Here is an 11,138-nt window from a genome sequence, read left to right as displayed (position 1 = left end):
TACAATGGGTCTTTTTTACAAACTTTAAGATCCATGTGCTTAGATTTCCTGTTTCATTCCAACAGTGCCTGCAGGCTACAAAAAAGTTTTAAAATTACATTTTAAAATTTCAAAAAAGTAAAAAAAAATCTGATAAATCACCAAAATAGTTATAATGTTAAAACTTTAATTGTTGATGGTTTCCAACAATTTAATAATTCAACAATAGAACTTTAGATAAATACTTCTCACAACTCTCTAAAAATATCAGTATACAAACTACTCTACATGAGGTTACCTGTTGTGCCCCACAAAAATACACTTATATTTTGAATAATCAACCATATTCACAGATAACAACATACCTCAATTTCTTAAAAAGGCCAGTGGGGTTTAAAATATATTTATATTCCATTTAAGTTAAAAAAAATCTAACTATTAACTGATGCCTCTTAACTTATACCATTATGCTAAAAGAGATACTTTACCAAGAGGCACAAATCAGCTAGATGGGATTTAATTGTTGGAGCTTTTTACTCTTAGATCAGAGTTAGTTATTGAAAAGCAATGATTAAGAACATATTCTTAATGATTAGATCTATAGCTGACTGCACAGCTAAGGACTTTGCAGCTCAACAAATTCCCCGAGAGTCTCTTGCTAACATAGCATTAAATAACAAAATTGCTTTAGATTACTTACTGGCTGAACAAGATGGTGTATGTACAATAGCTAACACTAGTTGCTACACATAGATAAATTCCTCTGGGTAAATAGAAGCACAATCGTACAAGACTTAAAAAAAGCTACCTGGCTTCAACAACTGTCACCAGGTATATCTAGACTTTTAAATCTGTTTAGTTACCCTCAAAAGTAGGTTCATGGAAGTAGGACAAGATGGCAATGGAACTGGTTAGAGTATAAGAGTCTCTGCATGAGTGAGTGTGCATAAAGACTAATCACTGTCCATCTGTGTGTTCAAGTGGGTAAGTGATTGTCCAACTGTAGGAAGACATGGGATCAAGCACTCAAAGTCCCCCTGCAAAAGCAGCTGCAATTTGCTGCTGCTCTGAATTTGGCAACTGCTGTGCACAAAAGAATCTGCCATTCCCAGGGCAACTCTTGGGAAAAGACAGCAGAGATCAGCAGCTTCTTGATACCTGGCACCAGGCTCACATCACCACCTGTGGCAATGGATGGGCATTGACATTGGAGACTACACAGAAGATGTGGGGGGGGGGAGATATTTTTCTCCTTCTTTCTCTTTATTGCCCTTCTTCCCTCCTCCATTATTTTCCTTTTTCTTATCTCACTTTGTTTTCAGAAGTCATACATATGCCCTGCACTGCATGGACAGATTGTAACATGGTGGGAAGTGAATTCCAGGGGACCCACACACCAGTCAGTGGATACTGTGATATGCAGATAGCTTCTGAACCACAACTTCTCCCATCACAACTTAGTCAAATCTCAAAACTGCAAGAAGACAGCACAGCCTCCTGCACCAAATCCAGCTTCAATATGAAAAAAATCCAGAGGATCTACATAAAGAAGAACAGGGGATTGAGCAAACAGAAGTGAGAGCTAGCCCCCATCAATGAGCAACAGAATTAAAAAGGAGGAAAGAAACAGGGCAGGGAAATCACCACAAATGAAGAAGAACCAAAGAAAGGGCTCATGTACCATCCAGACACCTGGGAAAACAGCACCTGAGAATACAGACTTTGGAGCTCAAACAATAAAGAACGTCCAGAATGACTGGCCTCAAACCACAAACCCAGAGATCAAGATATTAATAAAGAGAATGAATGGAAATGAGGAGAGACAAGAGGAAAGAATGAAGGTATTAATAACAAAGGTAATGGCAATAATGAATACATTAAATTAAATAAATAATAAACTGACAATCATGGAAAGCAGAATTAACCAAGTAGAAGAAAGAATCTCAGAGCTTGAGGACCATAACATGGAACTCATCCAAAATGTCAAAATCAGTGAAAAGAAGCTTTAAGAGATGGAATAAAGCCTCTAAGAGATGTACAATTATATCAAGAGGCTGAACCTACACTTGATTGGCATTTCTGAGGCAGATAGAGAGACAGGAGACCACCCTGGAACAAACATTCCATGAAATTATCCAAGAAAACTTCATTTGATCAGAAATATGACCATTCAAACACAAGAGATTCAGAAAAGTCCTGCACAGTATCAAATGAGAATACGAACTCCTAGAGACATAGTAATTCACTTACATAAAGTAGGTATAAAAGAAAAAGTCATAAAGACAGTAAGAGAGAAAGGTTAGATTACCTACGAGGGAAGACCAATTAGAATAGCAGCAGACTTATCAACAGAAACACTATAGAATAGAAGAAACTAGAGTCTAATCTTCAAAGTTCTCAAAGATAAACGATCCCAACCAAGAATTTCCTACCCAGCTAAGCTTCTTCAGCAATGGAGAATTAAAATCTTTACCAAACATTCAATCCCTAAGAACTTACGCCACCCTCAGACCAGTTATACAAGAGACACTTAAGAAGATATTAAGCACAGAAGAAAGAAAAAAGAATGACCACACTCTCCCCAACAATGCAGGAAAAAGATTGAAAACACACACATATGTCAACCCCAAAATAACAAGAAAACCAACAAATACATAAGCAAACAATGCCAACAGCAACAAACTCTATAAGAACGTCATAACAGGGATAAACTCTCACATCTCCATAATTAGTCAGAATGTGAGTGGACTAAATGCACCACTGAAAAAACACAGAATGGAAAATTGGATTTAAAAAAAATTAAGCAACAATATGCTGTCTCCAGGAGACTCATCTCACCAGAATGGACACTCACTGACTCAAAGTTTGAGGATGGAAAACAAATTTTCAGGCAAATGGAACACAAAAGAAAACAGGAGTTATGATCTTAATATCAGACAAAATAATCTTTATCAAAAAATTTTAAAAGATGTGGAAGGTCACTACATAATGATTAAAGGTTCAATCCATCAACAAGAAATATCCATACTAAACACATCCATACTAAACACGCACTCAACATAGGAGCACCAACTCTTTTAAAGTAGCTCTAGGTAAACTAAAAAGATATATCAATGCTAACACTATCACAGCTAGGGACTTAAATACTCCCCTAACAATCCTAGATAGATAATTGGGACAAAAAAATCAACAAATATCTGGAACCCCAACATGATGCTTGACCAAATGGACTTAATAGATACCTACAGAACACTCCACCCAACAACCACAGAATATATATTTTATTCATCACCATGTGGAATGTACACCAAGATTGACCACATCCTCTACCATAAATCATGCATAAACAAATTCCATAACATCAAAATACTGCCATGCACCCTTCAGACCATAGTGGAATGAAAACAAATATCAACATCAAGAAAGCTCCCCCCAAACGAACAAAGACATGGATATTAAACAGCCTGATGCTGAATAAGTACTGGGTCAATGTGGAAATCAAAGCAGAAATTAAAAGATTTCTGGAAACAAATGAAAATAAAGACATATCTTACCAAATCCTCTGGGATGCCATGAAATCTGTACAGAGAGGGGAATTCACTTATTTATGAAAATACCTCAAGGAAATAGAATGATCACAAGTTAACAGTCTAACAAATTGCCTAAGGGAGCTAGAAAGACAAGACCACCAAAACCTTAACCTTAATATATGAATCCAGTTCACCAAAGTAAAAGCCCAAATACAAAACATAGAAGGCAAAAATATCTTAGAAAAAAAAAAACTAATGAAATAAGAACCTGTTTATTTGAGAGAATAAGCAAGACTGATAGACATCTGGCCAAACTGACCAAGAAAAAGAGAAAAACTATCAGAAATGCAAAACATCACATCACAACAGACACCAAAAAAATAGAAAATATTATTAGAGATTATTGTGCACACATGTATGGAAAACAAAAACAAAAACAAAAGCCTAAATGAAATGGAGGACTTTCTGATATCATGCAACTTCTCAAAGTTGAAACAAGAAGAAATTGAGACATTAAATAGACCAATAATAACTCAGGAAATTGACTCCTTCATAAGGAAACTACCCACAAACAAAAGCCCTAGACCAGATGACTTTCCAGTGGAGTTCTAAAACATACAAAGGGAAGCTGATACAAATCCTACTGAAAGCATTCCAGCCAATTGAGAAAGATGAAACTCTCCTGAAATCATTTTATGAAGCTAACATCACACAGATACCCAAACCAAGTAAAGATCCAACAAAGAAAGAGAGCTACAGACCAATATCCCTGATGAACATAGATGCAAAAATACGCAACAAGACTCTAGCAAATCATATCCAATAACACTTCTCAAAAATCATCCACCATGACCAAGCTGGTTTCATCCCAGGATGCAGTGCTGGTTCAACATTCACAAGACCATAAATGTAATTGAAGACATCATCAGAAGTCAAAATAGGAATCACATGGTTATATCATTAGACATAGAAAAGCAATTGATAAAATCCAGCATCCCTTCATGATAAAAACACATGAACACTTAGGCATAGAGGAACATACTTCAAAATAGTAAGATCCATTAATGATAAACCCACTGTCAACATATGGCTAAACAAACAGAAATTGAAAGTATTTCTCCAAAAACCAGAATAAGACAAGATTGCCCACATTCACCCCTTCTGTTCAACATAGTGCTGGAACTCATAGTTAGAGCAATCAGACAAGAGAAGAAAATCAAAGGTACCAAATCAGAAAAGAACAAGTTGAATTATCCCTCTTTGCTGACGATATGATTCTATACCTTGAAAATACAAGATAATTTGTCAAAAACCCACATGCACTGACAAAGAACTTTGGCAAAGTCTCACGGTAAAAAATCAATGTGGAAAAGACAGTCACATTTTTACACCAACAAAAAACAGGCAGAGAATCAAAGAAAAAGCACGATCCCATTCACAATAGCAACAAAAAAATGAAATATGCTGGCATCTTCCTAACCAGAAAAGTGATAGACTTTTACAATGAAAACTACAAAACACTGTTCAAAGAAATCAAAGATGACCCAAACAAATGGAAAAATATTCCATGCTCATGTATTGGAAGAATCAACATTGCTGAGATGTGCATCCTACCCAAGGCAATCTGTAGATGCAATGTAATGCCCATCAAATTACAAACATCATTCTTCTCAGACCTGGAAATGACAATACAGAAATTCATATGGAAACACAAATGACCACAAATAGTCAATTAATCCTCAGCAACATAAACAAAGTGGGAAGTATCACACTTCCAGACTTTAAAATTTATTCTGAAATTCGTTTTATCTATAGCTACTGAGACAACTTGCTACGACTTTAAGACTAATTTTACCCACCACTGTCACCCACTAGTTAGAGCTTGCCAACTCCTTATAGCTTTAATAACAACAAACTTTATCAGGACCATGAATAATGTTACATATAACCTATTTTATTATAGAGTGATGTGGGATACAAATCAGGATTAGGTACATAAGTAGTATTTTTGCAGGTGCAATTTGGACCTTCAATTGGTCCTCACTTCTCCTCATTTAGGACCAGGTACACTTTGTGTTGTTATATGTTCCCTTCTTCTCCTGGCAGTGTTCCATGGCTGTTGCTCCCTCCCTCGAGCTATTGTGATTAATGTTCAGGTCCCACTTATGAGTGAGAATATGTGGTCAGTTCTTTGTTTCTGTGATAGGTCACTAAGTATGATGACCTCCAACTCCATCCAACTTATTGTGAAGTCCATGATTTTGTCCTTTTTTTTTTTTATGGCTGTGTAATATTCCATCATGTATACATGTACCACATTTTTCTTTATCAAGTCCACTTTCAGTGGGCAGTAGGGTTGATTCTGTTTTTGTTATTTTAATTAGTGTGACAATAAACATGTGTGTTCGGGTATCTTTTTTGTAGAGTGATTTATGTCCCTTTGGGTATAGTCCCAGAAGGGAGATTGCTGGATCATATGGAAGATCGATTTCTAGTTATTTGAGAAATCACCACACTATTTTTCATAGAGACTGAACTAGTTTGCACTTTCACCAACAGTGTAGAAGTCTCCTTCTTTTCTCCACGTCCATGCCAACATCTATTGTTTTTTTAATTTGTTGAGTATGGCCATCCATACTGGAGTTAGATAGTATCAAAAGTAGTTTTGATTTGCATTTCTCTGATAATTAATGAGGCTGAGCATTTATTCATGTATCTGTTGGCACCTCTTTGTTCTTCAGACATACTAAAGACAACCCAGTCTGTTTATATACCCAGAATTACAATTCATTCTTCCCAAATAAAATTTTAAATTTAAAGATACATCTCTACTTTTTTTATGTTGACTTTGACAAATGTTTGCTTTGAGGATAAGGGCTGGTGAAGACACAAAACTTCTGCCTTTTAGTCAAAATCTTGGATTAATTTTCTATTGCTGTTGTAATAAGTTACCACAAACATAGGGGTTTAAAACAACACCAGCTTATGAGTTCATAGTTTTGTGGGTCAGAAATCTGGGCATGGTGTGACCAACTTCTCTGTTCAGGGGTTTATTGGACTGAAGATGGGTTGTCTTTCAAACTAATTGTTGGTAAAATTTATTTCTTTTTTCTGTGGTACTGAGATTCTTGCTATCTGTCAGTTGAAGACTACTTTCAGTTTCTAGAGCCCATCTGCATTCCTCCTCACATACTACCTCCATCGTCAAGCCAGCACAATGAACCCATTTTGTGCTTTGAATTTGTATTACTTTCTCTTTTGCCACTGGCAAGAGAAAATTCTCTCCTTTTTAGGTCTTATTTGATTAGACTAGGCCTATCAGTATAATTTTTCTATTGCCATATAAAATAACAAAATCATGGGAATAATAACAGAACAGAGATCATGTTGGCCAAAATTCTGTCTACCATAAAATTCTTTGGTCATTATTATTTTTTACTACTTTAGTAACAAGAGCTAATTGAAACAAAAAAATGAGTCAAAGGAAATGTAATTAAGCAAAGTTCCAAAATGTATCTTTCACAAAGCATACAAGAAGCAGTTACCCTGGAATCAAAGCATACAAGAAGCAGTTACACTAGAATCTACCTGAATGCCACAGAGAGAGTGGCATTACTCTGGAGCAATATCTGCCCTGATACTTCCCAGGCTATTTGCTTAATTTCTTTGAACAAGACTCCTTTTTTCTTGGCTTAGTCTAAATATCTGTTAGGTGAAGAGATTTGAAGGAGGGATAGGGCCTCATTAATCAGTACATCAAACCAACCAATTTTAAATGATTAACAGACCGAGTGAAAATAAGTTAAAAAGAAGATTTTAAAGATAGAAGGTTCTGGTCAGAAGTAGGAATAACAAAGGATAAGGGTTTTCATGGAAGAAGCTCATAGAGTTGATAAGATTAGGGCATGTCTATAACTGGGAAATGAAGTTAGAGAGGCAGCTTGATGGAGTTGATAACATTAAGGATGAGTCACTGATTCAAAACACTGAAATTAAAAAAAAGAAAAACACATAGTAGAAAGGAGGACCTCAACAGAACAATACCATGGAAGCCAAGGAATGAGGAGGTATGATGAAAGAGCTAGAAGGTGTGGAAGACGATGAGAAGGAAGATTATTAATTGCTTTAGTTCACAATCTCTCAACTCTTTAACGTTGTTAAGGTACTAAATTTTTAAAAATAATTTATAAACGAAAAAATGATACAGATTTTAAGTAAAACTAAAGTCATTAAGAGTACATATTTGTAAGTGACAGACCTAGGGCTATGCAAAGCATTCTGAGTACAAATCTGGTACAAAAATCAAGATGAATTTTATATTAAAACTCTTTCATCACCTATGAGAGTGTAGGCAGAGAAATAAAAACTAAAAATTCTTTCTGGAAATACACACAAAAAACTCCAATTATTCTTAAAACACGAGGCCCACACTATACATGAATTTCATCTGCTAATTGAAAGCTGCCTCAGTTCATGCTTCTCCAATGAGGTGCAATATAACCATGCCTGAAATAACTTTGGATAATGAGACAATTTCCATTAATCTACTTATGAAAGAGTCTGTTCATTAATTAGGCTGGACAGTACAAAAGCAAAAACAATGACACTCCTGTTCTAGAGTGACAGCCAGAATCTAATTAGAAATTAGTGGCTGAAAAGACTCAAATATTTTCCCTTACGTGGATACTGGCTTAAAATACCCAGCCATGATTATAATCATTTCACATCTGAGAAAGCTTTGCAAGATGGGGAATATGTGGCAGATCACGCATCAAGGTCAGGGCTAACTTTCAGACACCCTCTTTATACTGTCCTAAGATAAAAGGGTTACCAGGAATGTAGAGCAACCTAAAAATCATCACTTCAGCTTTCTCTCTATGTTCTCCCTCCTCCCACCCAAAGAATCTTAGAGATGCTTATAGGTATAATGTGGTTGCTTATATTTGTATTTAAGTGGCTTATTATTTTTTTCAATTTCTACCATGGCAAAACTGTCAGCTTCAATGTCCCCCTCTTTGCCATAAAAACACAACTACCCAAAATAGCTCATCCATGACGATTCCTAAGCATTGATTTTTTTCAAAATTCCAGAAAGAGAAAGTCTATGCAAAGACAAAAAAAAAAAAAAAAAAAAAAGCTGTTGACTGATTTTAGAGATCCAATTAGTCCGTTCATGTTTAAGAGTAATATTTTTTGAGGCAAAAGCACTTCACTATTATCAGTGTTCTTTAAATAATTTCATATAATTTCAGTTGTCCCTTTCATGTAAATATGCAGTGTAATATTTCTTTGTTTTTCAACTTTGTGTTAAAATAGGTTTATGGCTTTACATTCATCACTTAATATTGTTTGCTAAAGCAACTCAACCTTTTCTAGTTCTCAGCTGTTCATCTTAAAATCTCAGGACGATATATTAGCTCTTAACTTATGCCCAATTAAGAACTCTTTGTAAACTGAATTAAGTAGAAGCTTTTACAAAGAAAATGAATATTATTTAACAATGTACTGCTTTCTAAACTAATTTGACATACGAAGTATCAAATTTTGACCAAGATAAATGCTTATTGAGTGAATGAAATAATTATAAAAATAGTAGCTTTGTGTTCATTGTTGTCATTCTACCCAAAGGAATATTCACTGATAATATTCTGCCATTAGTCTGGACTAAACCGCTCTTTTCTTCAGAAAACTGAAAGGTGCCTATTGTGAGGAAGAGTAAAAGAGGGAAAAGGCAGTTTATTTAAAAAGGGGAGGAAGGATTAACATTGCTAAACAAAATACAGTAAGATGATAAAAAACATAGCTGGATAGAATAAGAATAATACAATAGAGAAAATATTTCAAGTGAAATAAACCTAAATCAGCATGTTAAATTTAAAAAAGACAAATTCCAGGTAAAACTTGAATTCCTATATGTTGTCTTGAATTTTGAAAGAAAGTGCTATGATGGATAGTGAGTCTATAATATTTAGCCTTCTCTGTACTTCTGTTCAAATTCCTAAGCAAGTATCAACATGGTATTATTCTTTAGTGGTATGTATTATTCTGCTTGGCATCTTTCTATAAATGGAGTGAGTTAGAGTTGGAGGAAGTAATATGGAATAACCTATATACTACTGACATTAAGTTTATATTAATCTGAACTATAATGTTATATGGCAATATGTAAATTATAATCTTCAATGAAACCACCACAGCAGGGAAATAAAATGGCATAATCAAAATTTTATTTAAAAGAAGGCAATTATTGACAAATAGTGGAACAAAAAAGACACAAATAGCCAAAGACAATCTTATCAGTAATTATTACATGTAAAAGACAATCTTATCAGTAATTACAACATGTAAATGGATTAGACAATTTAATCAAATGAAAAGAACCAAGTTCTATTACATGTAAATAGATTAGACATTTTAATCAAATGAAAAGAACCAAGTCTATCTACAAGAGACATACTTTAGGTTCTACTCAACCTGCTATTGAAGGTTATAGCCAGAACAATTAAATTAGAAAAAAAAAAGCATTCAGATTTTGAAGAAAGAAAAAGAGCAAAAGTATCTTTTTTCTCACTTATGAAATTATATTTTATGTAGAAAACCTTAAAGACCCCCACAAAAATATTGTTAGAACTAATAATCAAATTTTGCAAAGTAGCAGGATACAAAGTCAACACAAAAAGACTTGCATTTCTATACACTAAAAACAAGCAATGAAAAAATTGAAAAATAATTCTATTTGAAAGCATAAAAAACACTTAGGGGCTAACCAAGTAGGTAAAAAACTTGTATAAAAATGCTATAATATATTATTTAGAGAAACTATAGATGACATAAATAAATAGAAAGACCCACCATGTTTATGGATTGGAAAGATTAGCATGGTCAAGATGGCAATAGTATCCAGAGCAATCTGCAGATTCAAAGCAATTCCTATCAAAATTTCAATAATGTTTCTTTGAATAAATGGAAAAATATATACTAAAATTCATATGGAAACTCAGTGGACCCCCAAATACCCAAGATGATCTTGGAAAATAACTAAACTGGTGGGCTCATACTTTCTGATTATAAAACCTCCTATGAAACTGTAGTAATCAAGACAGGATGATACTGACATAAAGACAGATGTATAGACCAGTGAAAAATCATTGAGTGTGCAGAAATAACCTCTAACATATGAGGGTGGTCCCCCCAACAAAAAACAGAATTTATTTAATAAAAAATGTATATGTACTCTTAAATGTTTAGACTTCAGTCATCTTCAACGTATTCTTTGTTTGATACAATACAACTATGGAGACACTTGTTCCATTACTAAAAACAGTTTTTGAACTCATCAATTTTTATGTCTTTTAGTGTTTCTGCTGGTTTTTGTTTCCACATTGGCAAAATATTTTCCTTTGAGGACATTTTTCATAAGTGAAACAAAAAACAGAAAGTCACTCAGGGCAAGACTAGGGAAATGGGAAGAGTGAGGCATGGTCATGCCATTTTGGGTCAAAAACTGTTGAACAACGTGGACATGTGCATTGTCATAATGGAAGAGCCAGTCACCTGTGCGCCACAACTCAGGACATCTTTTTTCCTATAAATTCTGACACAATCTTTTCAAAACTTCCAGGTAAAAAA

This window comes from Carlito syrichta, unplaced genomic scaffold (genome assembly GCF_000164805.1).
Source record: "Carlito syrichta isolate Samal-C Ts95f unplaced genomic scaffold, Tarsius_syrichta-2.0.1 Scaffold302597, whole genome shotgun sequence".
NCBI classification, from domain to species: domain Eukaryota; kingdom Metazoa; phylum Chordata; class Mammalia; order Primates; family Tarsiidae; genus Carlito; species Carlito syrichta.
Note: the sequence above shows the minus strand (reverse complement) of the source record.